Raw genomic sequence first — 22,504 nt, 5'->3', positions numbered from 1 at the left:
AGACGAATTCACACAGACAAACACGCACAGACAAACACGCACAGACACCCACACACAGATAAACACACACAGATTACCTCACACAGAGACACACACAGACAAACACACACAGACAAACACACACAGATTACCTCACACAGAGACACACACAGATAAACTCACACAGGCACCGACACTCATCCATAGTCCATCCTGTGGGTAGAATGTAGAAGACCAGCCATCACCCAATGCTTTTATCAATACAGATCAAAGCATTCCCCACCGTCAGACATCCAGTATGCATTATAAATGTGTGATCGGGCTTACGGTCGATTTCAGTGCTGAACGGAAATCCAAAAAGCCAAATAGGGAATATCAGCACCCAGCTTTTTATTTAGAATTTTTTTTACTGAAGAGATACAGATAGTAACCTATCTGTACCCTGGTAGGGTACAGAAAGGGTAGAGATAGGGTACAGATAGGGTAGTGATAAAGTACAGATAGGGTAGAGATAGGGTAGTGATAAAGTACAGATAGGGTAGTGATAGGGTACAGATAGGGTAGTGATAGGGTAGTGATAAAGTACAGATAGGGTAGAGATAGGGTAGTGATAGGGTACAGATAGGGTAGTGATAGGTAGTGATAAAGTACAGATAGGGTAGAGATAGGGTACAGATAGGGTAGTGATAAAGTACAGATAGGGTAGAGATAGGGTAGTGATAGGGTACAGAGAGGGTAGTGTTAGGGTAGTGATAGGGTAGTGATAGGGTACAGATAGGGTAGTGATAGGGTAGTGACAGGGTAGAGATAAAGTAAATAGGGTAGTGATAAATTACAGATAGTGTAGTGATAGGGTAGTGGGTACAGATAGGGTAGAGATAGACTAGAGAAAGGGTAGTGTATGAACTGCAGACAGGAGCTGCACTAACGACAACACATTTTACATGCACCCTTTTTCATTACCATTGACCACCCACAGTCAAAATGTCTTCTGAACACATCATGACTAACACGGCAGAGGGACGTGTCACTTCCCCGATTCCAGACAAAACATGCTGCCTCTGTAATGAGAAGAGCTACTGTACACCTCAGTCCCGTCTGAGGTGTAGATTGTGTGCACACTGTGAGATTATGGGCATGAAAAGCTTAACACAACACATGGAAGTGCTAGCTGGCAGCTGAACAAAGGACAATAGATAGGACATGTGATGCACATTACTGATGGGCACCATACATCCTGTCTATACATCCTGTCCACACATCCTGTCTCTACATCCTGTCCACACATCCTGCCCACACATCCTATATATACATCCTGTTTATACATCCTGTCCACACATCCTGTCTATACATCCTGTCCACACATCCTGTCTATACATCCTGTCCACACATCCTGTTTATACATCCTGTCCACACATCTTGTCTATACATCCTGTCCACACATCCTGTTTATACATCCTGTCTACACATCCAGTCCACACATCCTGTCCACATATCCTGTTTATACATCCTCTCCGCACATCCTCTCCACACATCCTGTCCACATATCCTGTTTATACATCCTCTCCACACATCCTGTCCACACATCCTGTTTATACATCCTCTCCACACATCCTGTTTATACATCCTGTCCACACATCCTGTACACACATCCTGTTTATACATTCTGTCCATCCATCCTGTCTCTATATCCTGTTTATACATCCTGTCCACACATCCTGTTTATACATCCTGTCCTCCATCCTGTCTCTACATCCTCTCCACACATCCTCTCCAGACATTCCTGTCCACACATCCTGTTTATACATCCTGTCCACACATCCTCTCCACACATCCTGTTTATACATCCTGTCCACACATCCTGTCCACACATCCTGTTTATACATCCTATCCACACATCCTGTCCACACATCCTATCTACACATCCTGTCTATACATCCTGTCCACACATCCTGTCTATACATCCTGTCCACACATCCAGTCCACACATCCTGTTTATACATCCTGTTTACACATCCTGTCCACACATCCTGTCCACACATCCTGTATACATCTAGGAACTCCAATACATTGTGTTGGTTTGTGTGTGATTGTCATAAAGACTCATTAAGGGACTCCTGGACACTATACCAGGCCGTAGGGAGGTTGAAACATACAATGTCAGTTTCTGATTGGAGGATAATAGACTGTGTAGGGTTTGGCTACATGATCATAGACCGCCACTTCTGGCATAAAAGACTGTTAACTTGTTAATCGTTGGAGGACATGTAACACCAAAGATGACCAAAGAAGTTCTTGCCTGACATTACGGTTTTATGATTTTGTTCATGGAGCAAAATTGGACAGAATCTAACAACACCTGTCCACAGACATCCACCAATCCACCTCGCCTGGGAGAATCAATCAGATGAAAGCTCTACAAAGCAGACGTTAATGATTAAATACTGTACAAGGGATCTAATTTCTATGAGAGGGGACCGGTGGGCTCTGGAGCGAGCAGGGAGCAGCCATGCGGTGTCTGGTTTGTATAACTATAATCAGTAAACACTGTAAACACTAGTGAGAATCTAGGGGCCATGGTACTCTACTCTACTTGTGTGTTGGTTGTTCATAACTTGAATAAAAGGTATGGTTTGTACCTAAATGTTGTTGTGAATCAATCAGTTATTTTAGCAAGAAGCAAGTGAAAGTAATAGAGGGGGATCATGTGATGGGATGTGAGGGATGAAATGACAGAAGCAGGTTTTCAGCAGGCCTCATAAAATCACTCATTCAATTGTGTGTTGCTACTGTTTATAAAACACACAGCAGGGAGAAGACTGAATGTACACACACACACACACACACACACACACTCTTTGTTCTGCAGCCTTTTTTCATTGTCTGCTGATTAAAATCTCATTACCTACTCAACACGTTTCCAGTCCCCTTTCAAAAACACAATTCCATTAAGTTGATGACTGAGTGACTTTCATTGTTTTTGACACAGGTTCAATTTGTGAGTGAATTTAAAAATGCACTCACGGCTCGACGGTTCCTGTGGTCAATGTGATAATGGTGGTTTTACTCAAACTGCTGAGGTAAATCAAGGTGACGCTCTGGCTCTTTGCAGAAGAAAACTTAATGAAAACTGATAGGTTATTTAAAGTTCTGGCGTTTTTCTGACGTGGCATCAGGCTAAATTCCATTACCATATTTAATTTTGAAGCAAAGCAGCCACTATTTGCTGACGCTGTGGAATTTTAACGGCGACTAATTTGGGACACGGTGTCAAGAGTCTGAGCCCTGCTAGGCAAATGTAAGAGACTTTTTTGCAAGGTGCAGGAAATCTCTGATCTCTGCCCTGCTATAGAGAATATTATGACAGCGTCCAATTTGTCAAGTTTCATAGCAAGTACTTCTTCCTCACTGTGGACTAAACAAGTAGTCCTCTGCTTTAGGCATGTCATCCTCATATCAGTCAAGAACCAAATGATCAACAGTGCAAACATGGATACTTAAGGCCGAGGAGTACATTTCACACTTAATTAATGTGCTACAAAAGCACAGAAAGCTACATTAGCGTTAATGTTGTTGTCATAGGGACTGTGTAAATAGCCTATTGTGAAATTTCAATGTTGATGTCTAGGTTATTTGATCAACTCTTTTAATCAGATGTTTGATAAGGAACGGACGTGATGCGCTTCAGACGGAGAGAGTTTTTCTCTAAGCAACATCTTCTCTGTGCCACTGAAACAGCTAGCCAGCTATCGATCAGACAATCAAAGCTATCAGAGGATCAGAGCCAAAGACATATTCGGCTACACCCATATGTTTTAATTCTGGCCCAAACAACTGGCTTCTGGGATCAACCAGATCAATCAAAAATATTCTGTTCTAAATTATCTGGAAGGCACTCAGATCCGGATTCATTGTAATAAGAAATGAACATCTGTTGGAGCAGGTTAGCATTTAGGATGTGCAAGGATTTTGGTAGCTAGACTTATGGCCTGCAATCTGCTATGAATTAACATACAAAGACTTATTGTTTTTCATCATATGGATACGAATTGAAGGGATACAGCTGGAATTAATGATCTATCTCATCCAGGACAAGAAACAAATTATATTCAGCTTAATCAGCATGGCAAAACCCTATTGAGGTGAATGAATGTTTCTGCAGAGAACCAGAGGACCTCCTTGGGAATAGAATGTTCACGTTAAGTAATATTACTGAGAGAAAGATCTGAAAATTTGATTTTGTTGCAGGTGGGCCTTGGGGTAGGTGGGCCTTGGGGTAGGCTGTATGTGCTGATGATTGTGCCTTCTAATAATGACACAGAGAAGTAATTGAATTGCGGAATCATATCAGGCTTCGTTATTCTAGAAAATGATTACCCTTGGGTCAGTCAGAAATGCCAATATCAACATTAATTATCTCATTGTTACAAATATCTTCTGATGATATACTTCAGTTAAATATAGCTATGTCTGTAGAATATATGCATTATTAGATTGAATGCTCAGATTTCTACTGTGTTTTTTTTTATATAAAGGTCATGTGTACAGACATCGTGGCTTCCCTCCAGGTAGAGCCGATTGGATTCACATTTCCAACTGCCATTTGCCATTCTAATCTACAACAATGATTTGGAACAGACCCAGTCTTACAAATGTCAGCGTTTTGCGATGAAAACCTTTTGCGTGTCCCCAAAAAACAACAACAATCAATCGGCAGCCCCTTTGTGTCTGGCCGAGGTTAATTTCCTCTGTTGCTCGTCTCCCTGTTGTCCGGGTCGTACGGAACCAACGGGATAATGAGGTTACGCGGAAGTGATTGGAAGTGGCTGCAATTGTAATTACGTTGAGATCTCCGGGTGCAACCGCATGTCTCCGCTACAGCGGCAGTGGATGTATCCGCAGAGAGGCAGGCCGAGAGCCGATCTGGATGTGTGTAGACTACGGATAAGCGCCTTGCGTGATGTGTGTACTTCACGCTAAAGCACAGCATTACGGAGGGAACGGGGGTGAGGATGGATGGAATTTGGACGTTTTGAACCCCACCTGTGGTGTTTTGACGTGATGGTCCGTCAGGTGAGAATTTTGAAACGCGTCAAAGACGTGGATTACTTTCACCCAGAATGCACTATTGTGCATACATTAACGTTGATTAATTTAACTGCATTCCCGAACACCGGTTCAACTCCTCCTTACTCGCGACTCGGCGATATGAAATAGATACTGTACATACGTTTCATATTGTGGGTTTACTAACCTTGCGTCTGGATTTCTGCTCATCCACACACTGTTCTCACAGAGCCTGCCTGCACGAGGTAATCGAGGAGAGAGCATTGCCTCGATCTTATTAACCACTCGCCGCCCGTGATGACCTTGCAGAATGGTCCTTTTCAGTCCAATTAGCGTGCTTATTCCGGCCGATCAGTCACCGGCCTAATTAAACGCTCGCCAGGCGCGCGGAGCTGCATCCGTCCTTTCTGGCATGGAGTAGCGGTGCATGCTACTGCACCCTAACGTTGCCCTAATGTCGCCCTAAGGTCGCATCTCCAGCTTCCAATGGCAGTCAATTTTGAGTCACTAGATCCAGAGTCACTGCTGGTCCAGGTTTCAGGCAGCCTTCACCTCCTACACATTGAGACCGCTGGGAACTATTTCACTACTTTGAAGGTTTAGTGGAAGCGAACCACCTTACACATGGCTTAGTTAACAGTCTACACACATGGCTTAGTTCTATGAGGAAACTAAGAGGGTCGAATTAGCTGTGTAACTCTTGTTAAATAAACCATTAACTGCCGCTGCACTGAAACTAAAAATGTAAAATAGTTTTGAGAGCCTCAGACAAACAGAAAAATATTATCAGGATAATGTAAGCTTTTAAATGTATCCAGCTATGCAATCTGTGACCCTATCCAATCTTCAGTTGACCCTCTTTGAAATTAGTAGTGTACAACAAGCTTGTTTGACACTAGTAGTGCTGAAGGAAATGACCCTGACAATAGAAAATACAGCCTAGGTCTACTTTAATTTGTACTCTTTTGGTCTTTCTCTACACTGCTTTGTTTGGAAGACATTACACTGGCATTTCACTGTGCCAACAGCAACATCTGCTACCATGTGTGCCAATAATAAAACTTAGAAACATAAAAGTTTTGGGAATCCATTTTTTTTAATCTGTAGCCCAGAGATACCCCCATTGGTTGTTCATTCCATTCTCTGTTGACGGAGCTCACTGCATGACTGCTGCCTCTTCGGACACAACTTTATCAGTACAAAAACAAATAAAATGTAATTAACTCATAGGGCAGATTGACATATATATATTTTTTTTTATCAAAGAACCAAACAGCCACATTCACTGCAGTAAATTGTATTGGCCCTTGGTTAGACTACTGTGTGTATCTTAGAAGAGTAATGTGTGAATATCTGAAATACCATATCATTACTTTTAATTAGCGTTGGTTAGAACTATTGTGTGGTAGAACCTTTGTTTCTCTTTGTTGTACACTTCAAATGGCATCACACCAGAGTCTGTTAGTTATCTCAATGTGGTATGATTTTTTTATATGAAAATAAATGATCTCCCAGCAGTAATTTATTCACAGGAAACTGAGCAGCAATTTATTTAATTAGCAGCTGGAAGGTACAGGGACTGAGGCGCACTGGCCAATGATCCTAGTTTTTCAAGGCTTAGTAATTAACGGTAGTACTATTTAAATAGCTCCTAGTGATTTCCTGCATATGCATCACAGGGGGCTTTCAATATAGTGAATATTCATAACATGCTCAGGGGCGTGGCCCGGGTGTTTTTGGACTTCCTGAGTTTCTCTGTATGCAGCACTTCAGGCTCCAGACGCTCCGGTGCAGTCACTGACCCCCAAAGGACGTGTTGACAAATGCCCTCGGCATTTGTCAACACGTTTGCCTGTACCATTCACTGTTATTGAAAATTTGCTTATGTTGAAACTCAGAAAAGGGGGGATTTGTGTTTGGGAACCGGGCAGAATTCAATATTTGTGACCCGTCGTTTAAATGTTACTTTTTGATGGTTATTTTCAAGCTCGCTCCGGTGTATCACGTGCAGTGTAGCCGAAACCATCCTGATTAAACCATTCATTCTGATTCGTAAAAATGCATGTCTCTCGTTTAAGAGCCCACAGAAGTATAACATACTCGCCATTGTCAATTCCAAGTCTAGATTAGGAGCATATGGCGTGCATTCCACGAGCCCAGCACCGTGCACACGCCTCTACGTATGCCTGGTGGTTGTCTCCAAATGTAACTCCAAATGGAGGTGGTAAGGTGTAAAATGTCCCATAATGCCATTCCCTTGGGCCCACTTGGCTCAGCACTTTGTTCCCGGAGAACATTACAATCTGACTTGATTGGAATGGAACGCTTTTGTGTCTCTATCAGAGAAAAAAGAGGGGAAGTGGGAGAGCGATTGGGGAGAGAGGGAGGAAGGGGGGGGGGAGACGAGGAGCGAGGAGGAGGGACAGGGGGCAGGGAGCGAGCGAACGAGCAAGACGGAAAGAGGGGGAGAGGGATGGATAGGTAGACAGAGAAAGGGAGAGAGAGAGTGTGTGTGAGTCGGATGGAATGAGTTATGGACCCTGGTCAACAGTTCTGTGCTACATGGCAAAAGGGTTTCATCTGTTAAACAGCCTCGACCCGCTATGCTGGGCTGACGGCAATATGTCACTCTAGGTACTGTACTGAACCACGGACAGCATTTCAAGTCTTGATACATTAGGCATCACACGCACACATCCACACACACACACATACACCCATACACACACAAACACCACTGGCTTGGAATAGACAAAGCACACAGGCCTGGCCTTGATGCCATTCACCCTCTGAGGTTCGTTTTGGTACGAATTCAGCATTCCATGTTTTGTACTCGGAGGAGGTTATCGTGGAGGATGTCGTTGTAAGTTTAGTGTCTTGTGTTTTCTACGTTTACACACACATTGTCTCTTCCCATTACCGTGCACGTTTTAGTTGAGTTTCTCTAATGTCTAGTCTTGGGTTTGTGGGTGGCCCACAGGCCTTTCCTGATTGTGTCTGGGTGAAAAGAGTCCTCAGGTGTTTGGTCACAATCATTTAACTGTTCCAGAAGCTTCTTCTGTACTGTTCTTTTAGAGGGGCTAGCACGTAGGCTAAAAGGATGGTGATCCTGGAGAATCTCTTAGGGGTTTCCTCAAATGTATCATGAGGGGACACCCTTATGACACCCCTATAACATTTGTATTTGGTTTTACCAGGTAATTGACATAGAGCACAGTCATTTACAGCAACAACCTGGGGAGCAATTAGGGTCATCTGCCTTGCTCAGGAATTCGTTCTTCACCTGCCTCTCAAGGTGTATTGGAGGAGATTATCCAAGGCACTTTCCCTCAGACATCCTCCTCGAGTGTGCTTTGAGAGACAAGGAAATAAGAAAATAAAAGAGATTTGATGGCTAGTTGTTTTTTCAACTGACACAGGCTTTAAATGATTTTCGGGTAAATAAAAACATAGAATCTTCTACCTTCGAAAATGCGCAGGAGCTAACTATGCGCTGTACATGATCCCAAGGGTTTAGTTAAATTTTCGGTCTGGAATTTTTGTAAACAAAACAAATGTCACACATTAATCGACATAACAGGCAAGAGAGAATGCATAAGCTGAAAGGCAAACCGAAGTACGTGAACAAACTTTTAACCTAATCAAATCTGGGGGTTTGGAACATGAACTGCAGAGTTCACCACGAGTTTATTTCGGGGGCTGTGACTCTTCCACCCTGTGAGGGAGGAAGAGGGATCACACGGAAGAGAAGCACAGACAGACAAAAAAATGAAGACAGAGAGGGGAGAAACTGAAAAAGTAGAAGTTTTTTTTTAGGAGGTTAAAGTAAAAACAGAGACAGAGGGAAGAGATATGGCAGTTGAGAGCACTGCGGGCGGGGCACGTGGTCTAGTCACAGTCCCTCGTCAGGGAACTTTGGAGGAGTGCGACAATACCAAACGGAAGTGAGAGCCTTGTGAAGAGAATGCTAGCTGATACTTCTGTTTCAGTGATCCGAGCCAATGTCCCTGAATGCCTTGTATAAGTGGTGCCACGTAAGTAATGAGGCATAGAATGTCCTGATGTGACAATAAAAGAGCTTGACAACCGATTCCAACTTTCAAGGGGTCACGCTCCAATTATTTTACTCCGTAATTAGTCTGAATTGCGTGTCGGCGTTACGTCTGCCAGTGAATTGCGGAGGTCATCAGTTATTTTCCGTCCAGAGGATCAGATACATATTTATTATCAGGCTTGAATCCAATTTTGATATCAAATGTAGCCAATAACATTTACTTTCTTATGAGGACTTATGTCAGCCTTTCAAGGACTGTTTTATTCTGAATCCGGTTTGTGCAAGGCATTATTGAGCAATAATTCTGTATGATCAGTGCCTCAATCTTAATGTTCTTTCTGCCAATCTGATTGGCTGTTCATTTTGTTAATTTATCGTTTTGGGGGCGCAGGTATGAGGGTAGGGAGTGCTCAAAAGGAGTGACAAATATGAAAACAACTAACCGGAGAATAAAGTTACTTGATATTCAACCGGCAGATCCAAAGACTGCACCGCACGGTCTCGAATGCGAACAACACCACAATAACCTGTGTGTGGTGCGCCTGAAAACCAGGAACTTTAATAGACAACAACAGTTGTCCAGCAGGTGGTTTGAGCACCGGTGAGGTGGGTCATCGGAGAGGGAGGGGGCACACAGTGCCACTCTGGGCAACCTTCACAGCAGGGGGGTGCAGAAGTCTCCCCATCTTAGCCTTAGCACCAAATAAATTATACGTTGCCCGTCTGCGAGAGGAACGTCACGACTGCCAAAGAAGGCACGTCGTCTGTCGCTTCGTCAGTTTCTCTTCATGTCTTTTAATATCTTATGACTCCGTAAGGTCCGCCGACCCTGATTTCTGAAACAGTACTTGGGGAAATCGAAGAAGGAAGAGATTGGTAAGGTCTGTGTTGGTAGTTTGATTGGTAAGGTCTGTGTTTATAGTTAGATTGGTAAGGTCTGTGTTTATAGTTAGATTGGTAAGGTCTGTGTTTATAGTTAGATTGGTAAGGTCTGTGTTTATAGTTTGATTGGTAAGGTCTGTGTTTATAGTTTGATTGGTAAGGTCTGTGTTTATAGTTTGATTGGTAAGGTCTGTGTTTATAGTTTGATTGGTAAGGTCTGTGTTTATAGTTTGATTGGTAAGGTCTGTGTTTATAGTTTGATTGGTAAGGTCTGTGTTTATAGTTTGATTGGTAAGGTCTGTGTTTATAGTTTGATTGGTAAGGTCTGTGTATATAGTTTGATTGGTAAGGTCTGTGTTTATAGTTTGATTGGTATGGTCTGTGTTTATAGTTTGATTGGTAAGGTCTGTGTTTATAGTTTGATTGGTATGGTCTGTGTATATAGTTTGATTGGTAAGGTCTGTGTTTATAGTTTGATTGGTAAGGTCTGTGTTTATAGTTTGATTGGTAAGGTCTGTGTTTATAGTTTGATTAAGTCATTGCTGACAGATATTGTCAAAATGGCACAGGGTGTGTCAAGGGGCCTGTCAGCTGGGCCTTATTGGTTTATTTTTTGTACAATTCCACATCTTTCTCTCCTTACTTCATTTCTCTAAGGGGTAATTAATAACTGCAGTAGGCCTGCAGGCATTTGAAACCAACTACAACATATTTGTAGGGGTTATATCTGTAATCCATGTGAATGCGTATTAACGATATCAGCATAAGGTGAATATTTAACATATTAGGCGTGACAAAGAAGCATTTACAGAGACAAAGATTGCAGTTATTCAAAAACAGGATGTATGCTTAAGGTGGGGAAGGAGACAAACATGTAAATGGGTTTGTTCCGTTCTACAGCCAACGCCCTCTGGCCCCTGGAGTAAGTATCTCTCAAAAGAATGGTAACTGAATACTCTTTTCTTTTTTAAGACACCATCTGTGGCTCCTAACTTTAATTTAAAGTATAAAACAATCCATAAACAGATCACCTAATATGCCTGTGTTCTTGTGTGGGTTTTACTCCCATAAAACGGTGTTCTTCACCTTGGATATGGGTTACATCCACACAGCACAAGAATGTTACCACCCCAACCAGCCTGACAGAAAACAAACTTCAGAACAAAGACAGAAGAAAGATGCTGTTTAAGTTATTATAGCGGGAAGCCTCCTCTGTGATCGAAAACAAAGAGCCCTCTATCTTTTCTCTCCACCCCGCACCCAAAAAAATATTCCTCAAAACACTTGTGTGCTTTACCTCGTTATAAATCGTTGGCGCCCGCCCGTTGAGCAGGTCATTAAAACATAACGACCCAAAGTCAAGTGAAAGGTGGGCGTGTCCGTCGCTCAAGCTGCGGGTAATCTCCGCCACGGAGGAGACGGAAACCGAGGCACTCCGGGAAAACGATCGGGAGAGCACGGCGGGCTAATTATTACAGCGGAAAGCCTCTTCTTTGATTGACAGAACGGCCCTCCCTCTTTTCTTTCTCATTCTTTCGTCCGCTTACGTTCTCTTGTCTTTCTCTCCCGTTCCCTCGGTTTCTCTCCATCCCGCTCAGTGGTTGATTCATGTTGTGGCATTAACGATTAATTTAATCATGCCCTTTCAAAGGGGCACGATGAGGAACCATTTAAGCGAGGGGAAACAACCTACTTGGACTCATCGGTTGTAATGATACGCCCAGTCCCGTTGTGGTAATTCCCCGGGCAGAGTCCTGTGGGTTGTGAGGCCGATAGGCAACGTCTCGCCCTTGACTCATGGTCTATAGAGGCGAAGGGTGATGCACTGGGAGTCTTGTTTCTGAGGGAGTTTTCACATATCGTGAAAAACAGGAGTCTGTTGGACAGAACAGTTTTTTGTATTCAGGCGTCCCGTCCAGGCCATACCTAAAGCATTTGCTGTCAGATGAGGTGTGGATGAGCTGTGGATGAGCTGTGGATTACAGAACAGAACATCATGGAACTGCAAATGAAAAAAGACAACGTTTGGGGACCCCTTGACAATAAGAAGGGGTCTACAGATGATGAAACTACATAGGCAACATTTTACAGTACATTCCATTAATAACTGTTCTCACCGCAAAAACTAAGGAGTTCCATTAATCTCCTAACCTGCTAATGGAGTAAAAAGTAAATGTCAAACTTTTATTTCTTTGCTCTGGTTGTGAAACTCCACTTTCATGGGAAGATAGTGAGGTATCCCATTACAGCATTGCAACTGAGTGATGTTCTCCTTTCTGCTGCCCACTGTGCTCTGAGTTATTCAGAATGACTCTGCAGGTTGATTGCAGTACTGTGCTCTGAGTCATTCAGAATGTCTCTGCAGGTTGATTGCAGTACTGTGCTCTGAGTAATTCAGGGTGATTCTGCAGGTTTATGACAATACTGTGCTCTGAGTCATTCAGAATGACTCTGCTGGTCTATGACTCTGAGTCATTCAGGGTGAATCTGGTGGTCTATAATGTGCTCTGTGTCATTCAGGGTGACTCTGGTTGTATGACAGTACTGTGCTCTGTGTCATTCAGAATAACTCTGCAGGTTTATGACAGTACTGTGCTTTGAGTCATTCAGAATGGCACTGCAGGTTTATGACAGTACAACTCTCCAACCAGGCTCCCCGACTTCCAAGAATGAATATTGACTTTTAACAGACAACGTGAGTAGGCAACAACTCCATAGCCTGCTAGAATGACCCGTTAGAAGCTCCTTCGGGATTTCATTTCTAATCATCTTTACAAGAACCACTCTTATTTTCAAGCAATGGGTCTAATGCCGACATATAGAAGTTATTTTCCAGCGTGAACTTGCCCAAAAGTCTGTATTGGTTTATTTCAGTTCAGGCAGCTTATTAGACCTGTTTCAGTGCAGTTAAACTCAAAAGAGCATGTGCAAGACTGAAGGGGTTATTAACATGTTATACAACTAGGGTGACAGTGGTTCCTCGACAATGGGAGAAAAATGCACTTTGGGGGGCTCTTAGCTTTTACAACGTCTTTGTAAAAGCATCAGGTAGAAGAAATTGGTCCAATGCTTAGTGATCAGATTTACTTGTCAAAAAGAATCTGACGACCACAGGCAGTGAGATGATGGAAGGTGCAGTTTTTCCCCACAGTATAAAACACGTGTTAAAATATTGGGTTCTAACAGCACTTTTAGTGCTACGTTTCTTATCATTGGAATAAACGTCACGGTGAAAATGCACTTTACACTAATACACTTTAACTCACCCTAAGGGGGTGTGGTATTGGGCCAATTTACCATGGCTAAGTGCTGTTGTTAGGCACAGTGCTTTGTGGATTGCCTGGACACAGTGCTTAGCCGTGGTATATTGGCAACAAATCACAAACCCCCGAGATACCTCACTGCTCTTAAAAACCCGTCGACAACACAATTAGAGCAGTTCAATGGGATGTCATGTCATACCAGTGGTATACATTCTCAGGAACCACAGTATTCAACCAATCAGCATTCAAACCACCCGGTTGACTTCATAATGCCAGCCAATAAGCGTCATGCACTTCTGCCCTATTTGTATAGTAGACGAGCAAATGCCGCATGTCACCTTGAATGTAGGTGATGTGTTGTTGCGCAATACATTAAGGGACCCCCGCCTACAGTCACACTCGTTCGTCGCCTCCAACAGGCAAGGACGGTCATTTCAGCATCCACTGACTCCCCTGTGTTTATTGCTCAACTGTAATGAAATGGAGTAAAATGGTATCCACCCGCTTATCTGGCTCTGGGGAGGTACGTAAAGGGTCTCCTTGCTAAATTCCTAAAGTAATGAATCTAACCTTGCGCATCGAACCATTGTGAGAAGAACCGTCTGTTGTAGTTGTTGCGGCTTAGCATTCTGGGTAACTCCTTGATTCACCCTAAAACCTCACCGCTAATTACATGGAAATCAGGCAGTGATGTGTGAGGAGGCAAAAAAATTACCACTGTTGAATGTGGGCAACAATAAACAGGTGTGGTTGTTGGCAGAGATTCCCTCTGTGTCTCGGCGCTCTGGCTGGCGTATCTCCATCTGGGCCAGCTTGTCAACATACCGTGTGAGGATTTTGCTCAGTGCCTAGCAGCCCGGGTCACCTTGGGTAGGTGTGTCCATAAGGCACAAAGAGATAACGGTTTACAGGGAAATGGGATTTACCGTACATTTCCCGTTACGACGGCCGTGCCAGTGTTGCTTTGTAAAATGTTTTCAAGCATTTTGTAAAAAACGGAAGTTGCCAATTGAAAAACTGAAATTTATTGTGTGTGACTACAATTACCCTGGGTCCTCCTTTAACGCCAAATATGCCAAACTGGAAACATCTCCTTGTTCCACTGCAGGCGTTGCAGTGTTTCAGGATAGCATGACCCTCAACACAGGCACGCGGACCTTTAACCTGAGTTACCTCCTCGCTCGCCACGGAGCCACAAATCTGGCCGCTAACGCAGCGCAGTGGGGCCTTATGTTTTACGGTCCTCCCTGGGAGTTGCGCCGGCTTCCCCCCCCAACCCCCCCCCGCCCGCCCGCCCGCCAGGCCCTGGGAACTGCTGCCGAGGGACTTCTCCCTGGTTTGATTACCTCTCCGTTTGCGACGCCCCGGAGAAAGAGAGCGCGGCAGGAAGCCGCCGTAAATATCCCACACTGACTTTATGGCCGGCGGGTGACTGTGCTGAGGCTGAGCGAACGGAGGAAACGGGACAGAGAGGTGCAAGTCTGCGAGTTCAGGGGTCGATGGGGCCGCGCTCTCGTTCAACACTGCTTAGATCAGCAGGATAGAGACCCCTGTTGACCCTGTTTGCACACTCCAATAATGCCTATTGATTTCCCTGGCTGGCCTACAGGGGGGTCTGGGGCTTTATGTGGACCTATGTGAGCCTGGCGGAGCAGTTGGGAATCCCCCTCGCCTCTCGCCGCACAGGGCAAAGCATCGCCCCATTTGTTAATTAACCAACAAGACGTTAAAATGCAATTTAACCAACGACGCCATCTGTTTGTGTGATTATGTAGGTGACCCTTTGGTTTGCAAATAGGCTGAGAAGACGTACTTAGTGAATCTGTGGAAGGACGATAAAGGAGGCGAGGGATGTTGGGCCGCGAACTCATGTCTGACCGGCACCGAGCAAAGAGGCAGAGGGAAAGATGGACAACATGTTTGCTCCTCCGTGCTCCTCCGTGCTCACTCCGTGCTCACTCCGCTCCTTGCTCCTCACCCCTCCACTCTGCTCATTTCCCTGGCTGGATGGGAAAGGAATCCGGGAATGGAAAGGTCATCCGGTTGCAGGTGGGTGGAGGACACGGTTGTGAGGATGAATTGTGGTGAATAGCATTCTGATTCTAAGCAGAAGAAGGCACTGAGGGTGTTCCGTCACCGGCAAACCAGGGTTAGGGTAGAGATCCAACCGGCTCTCTGGATGTCTTGGCAGTGCACTGCAGGCACATTTGAGTTGCAGTCTAATCAAGTGTTAAAATCTTTAATCAAATATCAAACAACGATCAAATATTTGTGTCTCCCTGAAGTGTAATATATTTCCGTCCTTGTTAACATTCTCTGAGAGACCCTCTATTTCCAACCATTTACGTCTTTTATGACCGCCTGCCTACATAACAGGAACCCACGCCCAAGCCCCAAGGCCCCTTCTGGGGGGGGGGGGGGGGGGGGGGGGGGGGGTGACCGCTCAGCGCCGGAAAGGGGTGACGGCTGTGTCCCGCGTGAGCGTAAGCATGGCTCAGGTGTCAACGAGTCGCCAGGCAACACGCACGTCCACCACTCCTCAGCCGACACGGCGTGTAGGGCCTCGGGACGAGCCTGGGCGAGCCCCGCGCGCATCTGACAGGATCGGAAAACACCGACTGTGCTGCAGGGAGCTAACCAGTCCGTCTCAGCGTTTACCACTAGGCGTTGGAGGGAAAATAATGTCCCCAACGCGAGGCCTTTCCGAAGCTTCCCTTGTCGCCCCCACACACACGAACCCGCACACCAACACCCGAGAACGCACACTGGCATGTTATTCACATGTTATTTTGACAAAATAGCCTAAGCCTGGAAGCGACATCTTTGCAGGGTTGGCAAGTGCGTCCCACGTCTCCCCCTGTATACATGGGTGCCAGACGGATGGCTTTTCGCACTGAATGGGGCCAGCCAGAGTCCAGGCTTTGTCGTTTGCATTTTATCTGCTTTAACCCCTCATTGGCCCAAGAGACACAGCTGGTTTTCAATTACAGGTCAACTGAGCGGATGTCAAGGCTTCACCGCGCGGCGTAGTGCAATATGAACGTGTGTGCTCACTGAATTCATCAGCTTCCCCTGTGATCGTGGCGCTGACAGGCGGAATGGCGGGGTCATTCTATTGATTCGCTTTGCGGGTCTAAACAAGGGGGCTACTGGTGTATCGTGGAAAAAGTTGCATTTTCCTAATTATTTCATGTTGACATATTTTTTTTATGCTAATCTGTCACCTCAAAAGTCCAGACGATATAAGGTAATTCCTTCCATTAATAGTGTTTACTTGCTTATGTTAAGACAAATGTATGGCTGGGATTAAATATGAATTCTCTTATCAAGACTAATGCATTGCTCACAGCGGAAGAAAATACAACTAAGTGGCCCACGTGTAGTTAAGCCTTTCAGAAAGTGACGTTTCTGGTCTAACCTGTTGTAACTGTTTTCCAGACACACCTGTCTGGTGTAGCACTAAGACTGAAGGCAACTTTGACCCAGAGCATGCTGGGAAACGTACCTCACGCGTTACATCACTCAAGCCTCGAGGGCAAATTAAACAGACGACAAGAATAGAGCTGAAAGTATTTCTGTATCGTTGCCAGTGGACTCCTCCCACTACTTCGTCAAGCTAGTGAACCTGTCCAGCTCCGAGGCCTGGTACAGGACCTCTACTCAACTCTAGTGATAAACATTACTGATGCCACTATGACAGAGATGCAGAGTAGGGGGGGGTTTCTTGCTCCAGTGTAGCTCGTGCCTGGTCTCTTGTGACAACAATCCACTTGTCATCTATATTTAGAGCTGCCACAGGCTCCTGTGCAGTTCATCTCAAAGCCTGGGCGAAAGTCCCCAGGCTCTGGGGAAACTTGTCTGTGTAAGACTGTAGAATATAGCTTCAACGCCGTGTCTCTCCCTGTTATCGACCAATCGGATGGGCCTCCGGGATTCCAGGTCATGATGTGTGCAGTGACACAACAATCATATCAATCATGTCGATTGGCTAACTATAGAACATTCATTTATGTTGGACAAGTATGTTTCTGTGACGATGGGGGTGGACGAAGTTGTTTTCGGTCACGGCAACAATGGCCCCCACAGTCTCGTGGCGCGTTACAACGGCAGAAGTGGGAGCGTTGTTTTCAACAGGGGCGCTCTGACAAAACCCTCCGACCCATCTGAGTTTTGACCTTTCACACTTCCTTTCTTCCTCGATCAGTAGTCAATATGACACAGTCCTACTATAACTCGGTGTGCTTTTCCTCCAGGCTTTCAACGTGCCACATTTCTACCAAGCACTGCTGCTAATAACTAGGATTATCTTTGGTTCCCAGCCTCTGATAACGAACCAGCCAGCAATCCCTTTGATTAGCCCCCTTTGTGGATCCCAGGCTCCATTTATCATGAAGGCAATACAATAAATCCATGTAAATACCCCATAATCTTCACTTAACTTACCTCAAATGGGTTCTTTTCAATCATGTCATAACTCCAGCCAAAGCGCATTATTAATAACGACTGAATGGACCCTTTGTTCGGTCAAATTCCTCCCCTTTTTCCAGCTAATCAATTCAAAGGGGGTAAAGGCACTTATTATAATCATGAGTCCATAGAGCACCACAGAGTGTGGAACACTGGAGCTCTGGAACGGTTCCACTGCTGCCAGGTTAAATGCATAATTTACAATGCAATGAATTGAATAGCAGAACAGAATGCCTGTCTGTTGAAATGGTCACTGACGAATACACTTTTTTCATTTGTATATCATTGTTGGGCTCGTTTTTTTTGTTGTTGCTGCTGCTGCGCGCAATTTTCCTTTTCAACAATTTAACAGCGTGATATTCTATGGCTGAAGGAGAAAATGTCCTAGTCGGAATGATGAATCGCACCAGCACAGGATTCTGACCCATCTTCGCGGAGGTCATAAAACAGACAAATTCCCTTTTGTGCGAGTTCAACAAAAGAAATTGTCATGTTGTTTGTGTAATGAAAATGTCATAAATGTGACATGTTCAGTAATGTGAATTAAGGCCCTTACACCACACATAATAAGACTAATGCAATTTGGGTAGATTTCCACCAACAGTACGTTAAAACTCTAATAAACCCTTTTAGTGGAAAAAAGGGACAAACGATCTTACAAAACAGGCCACTAAACTAATAATTCCAATAATTAGTTATTTTTTAATGTTGAATGGTGATGACTCACTTGTGGCCAGTAATGGTCCCCCAGTCCAAGTTAAAGCAGGGTTTAAAACAACAGTAAAATATACTGTCAAACCGGGACAACAGGCTGCTGTTGTATCCATCCTAACCTTTCTTATCAGCCGAGTCTAGTGTGTCTCCTCGTGCATTTGGCTTTATAAATGTTTAATGTTAGGGACTGGAAGGGTTCCCTCAGCGGTCTCACCCAGGGCACAGTTATGTTTTTCTGCTTTGAAAAGTTGCACAGATGGCAAACAACCAGTCTCTGTAGATTAGATATACGAATGTTAGCCATGTGTGTGTGTGTGTGTGTGTGTGTGTGTGTGTGTGTGTGTTTGGGTAAAGTACAAACAATTGTTTTGTGTTCCGTACTATGTTTTAACCCTGCCCGTGTGTCTCCACTTCCAACACAGTAAAGGCATTTCGGAAATAAGAATTAACAAAACAACTTCATTTCCACCCACAAGCATTGAGTTTCATGGCCTCACCGAAGCCCCCTCCCTTCAGCCTACGAGCCCTCAGCTGAGACGCACGTCACCTCCCTCAGCAGCCAGCCAAGATAGACGAGCACGCGCTTGGGGAGGGCGGGGTAATTAGAGGCCGCTGCGGCTAGGTGGCGCATTTAAATAGATGACACGTTGGCCTGTTTACCCCCGCAGAGGTGAAGTCTTGCCCCGGGAAAGCCTCATTAGTGTTGGGGAGGGCAGAGTGGGCGGCAACCACACTGATGTGACTGACAGATCCGCCCTCAACCGCGCGCGCGGGCTCTAACGAGGAGAACGGCAGCCGGAGAGGGGGTGCTGGGCGCGCGTGGCGGGGCCTGCCCATATGAGCACATGAAAGGGACGTGGACGTCCCACCGACTGTTGATAATGGAGGCGCAAATGGGCACCAAACAAAATCACCACGGATTTAGCGCAATCACAGGCTGCAGCGTTGAGGGGGTGGATTGTCACGCCACGTATCCAACAGGCAGCAGCGGCCGAGCCGAGCGGGCGCAACAAGCCGTGCCGCGGTACTACTGCGTTACCCCAAATCGCGCGTTCACACGGCCCACAGACGCCGCACCGGCGGCCACTTCCGACGGATACAGCAACGACCTGGGGAATAGTTACACAGTTGCATGCTGGGTATGATTAGGCGGGCCCTGTTGGTCTGATAGGCAGAACGGGAACGTAGCCGGGACACCGGAGTCAACACCCCTAACTTTCACGATGGGCACCACAGGGTTTTTTGTGACCACGGAGAGTCAGGACAGGATAACCGTCGGACATCCCACCTGAGAGATGGCAACCTGCACAGGGCAATGTCCCCAACGCTGCCCTGGGGCCCCAGGGTCCGGTCCATGGTGCCTCCTAGTCAACCTCCAAGACCACTGGCAGGTACCGACCAGGCAAGCAGGGGAAATACGTTCAGCGTCCGCTGCAATCTGGGAACTACTGAATGGATCAGATCTGACAGGGCCAAATGGCTTACAAACACATCGCCTCAGACACGATGACTGGCAAAACGAAAACTGTTCCATCCAACATTGCTGCCGTTTTATCTTTTCCTGTGCAGAAATGACACGCAGCCATAGAGCTGTGTTTGTTATGCAAATAATGTTTACATGAATAAAAATAATATGTGGTTAACCCTCCGCAGGTGATATCAATAATGACAAATTATATATCTAGATCGATGCCCCATCCAGCCGTTCTGTCACTGTGCTTATATTTCAGACATGCAGTTTGGTTGCAGGTGAGACCTGGGTAAAAATAGCACTTCTATGTGTAGAACCTGTACATGGGGCAGCGGCATTTGTCTTAGTAATTGAGGATTTTTGTTGTGCGCTCAAGATCTAAGGCCATAAAATCATATATTTATCCTTCTCCCTACTTCCACAATGAACAGGAGGATCCAGGCAAAGAGCAGACTTCTGAACAACAACACAATGATAACACTGCAGTCAAACATTTAAACAAGTGGCATTCAGTTGTATAAGCACTGTTTACCACATAGAAAAATAGTAACCTACTGCTAAAATATCCTGCTACTACAATCCCTGCGTCAGTGCCAGGGGGTCACAACCGGTCGGCACCGGCAGGCTCCAATTGGTAGTGTGTGATTGGCCAAGCATCGCCCGGGGGCTAGAGGAGGAGAGACATGTCTCTAGAGGGTAGCCCGTGTCTCTTCCCAATCAGGCCCCTCCTAGAGGTGGGTCAGAGTCCCTGCATGCTGACCGCGGTCAGTAGCTGAAGAAGCATTCTGCTGTATGTGACTGTACATAACGAAATTGGGGAGAATAAAGGGGTAACATTTGTTAAATAATAAAAAAAAAATTCATTTCTTAAGATCAGGAAAAATGTCCTGTGATTATATATATATATATATATATATATATATATATATATACAGTATATATCTGTGTATGCATCTGCATTCTGCAGCCGCAAATTTACCGCAATAATTTGTGTGATGACTTTTAGAGGCTCTGAAAGGTATCGCTGTGATTTACCACGCAACTGCCATCAAACAACATGTGAATTTTGCCCTGTGGCAATACCAGCAAGTGTCAGACCTGGCCTGGCGTATCTGGCCTAATGGCAAAGTGGCAAGAAATGGATTTTGCAGAGACTTAAGCAGGTAATAAGGTAGTTAGTGGTTAAGCGGCTAATGGTGCATATGAAGGACAGAAAGATGAAGAAACCAGTCTACAGGGAAAGAAATCGAAGGAGAACACATCCAATTTAGGAATACAGACCGCAGGGGTCCTGTGGACGTTGATCTGCTGTTCTCTGTCTGGGGCCCAGCGGCAGACAGACCGTGAAGACAAAGGCAACGTGAGTGACACGCTTCCCCAGGTTTACTTCAGAGAAACAGACACCCGTGTAGGTGAGATTGATACCGAGAAACGGTGGAGTGAAGCCACAGTCTCAACACCCTCCCTGCCCGCCAGTCTGTCAGACCTCCACGCCCTGCGGCGAGATACCAGCGCTGTGCTGGCCAGGACCCAGCGAACGGTGGAGGACCTGAGGAGACAGAACGGAGGTGGAGTACAATATCGGTTGAATTCAGACTTCATTTAGAAATCGATGAAGGCTTGGTTTGCCACATCGTGACAGTTTTGCTCACTGGGAGGTGCAGGAACAACAAGGAAGCGGGAGAGGGAGGTGCCATGGGTGGTTTATACTGAAATACACACAGAAAAGCATTTGAATATATGACCACAATGTGCATGAGTAGCTTACCGAGATTGCCATCAGGTGGGCTTGATTTCAGATACGTCATCCATATGCATACCTCAAGGCTGAAACTTATCAGGGAAGTGGTTCTCCCGTAACGTGAACCACGTACACGTGACCACGTTCCGTTTTCTCTCAGAGTGCCGGGTGGCTTTCCCAGCCTCCCTTTTCGCCTCAGGATTTGGATATTCTGGAACCTAACTCAGGAAACGGCGCAAGTTTGTCCGACGAGACCGACCACCGATGCACATTCGGTGGACACCCACTGTTCGCCTATGTGAAGAAGGGAGTAGGCCTGGGGCAGTTTTCACACAGCCTCGGTTAACCGAATACTTTGTTATTATGTCAAATGTAATCTTGAGAAAGTGTGTCCGGGTCTTATTTGCGTGTGCGGTTAATTCCGCATGTGAGAAAGCTTTTCATGAAACTTTTTATTTTTATTTTATACAAATGTGTTTACTGAAACTCAAGTTGTTTGGCCTCTACTTTTTATCATTATCCCCATTTCAGTGAGGTTTTAATTAGTCAATGGCTGATTTCTTGTCATCTGACGGATGGTGTTTTGACACCTGTGGTCTGTCAGTGTGACTGATAACAAAGCTCCCACTGTACTCCAGCTAATACATCAGCATAATTTAGTAACTGACAGTAACTGTCACCAACATCTGTCATAAATGTTTATGGCAATTTAGTTTTTACAGGGCCGTGTTATTTGTCATCAGCTGCCATCAAATTGTTATGACTCTTATTAACATTTAGTACCGTTACAAAATGTACTATGGTAGTACAATTAAACAATAACAAGGTGCTCCAAGTACTATTGATCAATTCATATTGAATGACCA

At 45.1% G+C, this 22,504-nt stretch overlaps 1 long non-coding RNA gene across 1 annotated transcript; it reads right to left on the bottom strand.

Moving 5' to 3' along the window:
• Positions 1-20,458: 20,458 nt before the first annotated feature.
• Positions 20,459-21,851, bottom strand: LOC117595572. Its single transcript, XR_004576817.1, has 3 exons — positions 21,666-21,851; positions 21,179-21,446; positions 20,459-20,695 (listed from the first exon to the last, which is right to left on the bottom strand). It is a non-coding gene; the product is annotated as an uncharacterized LOC117595572 (long non-coding RNA).
• Positions 21,852-22,504: the final 653 nt, after the last annotated feature.

This window comes from Esox lucius, chromosome 14 (assembly GCF_011004845.1).
Source record: "Esox lucius isolate fEsoLuc1 chromosome 14, fEsoLuc1.pri, whole genome shotgun sequence".
NCBI lineage: Eukaryota > Metazoa > Chordata > Actinopteri > Esociformes > Esocidae > Esox > Esox lucius.
The sequence above is the reverse complement of the archived record's forward strand: the minus strand, read 5'-3'. Positions and strand labels throughout refer to the sequence as shown.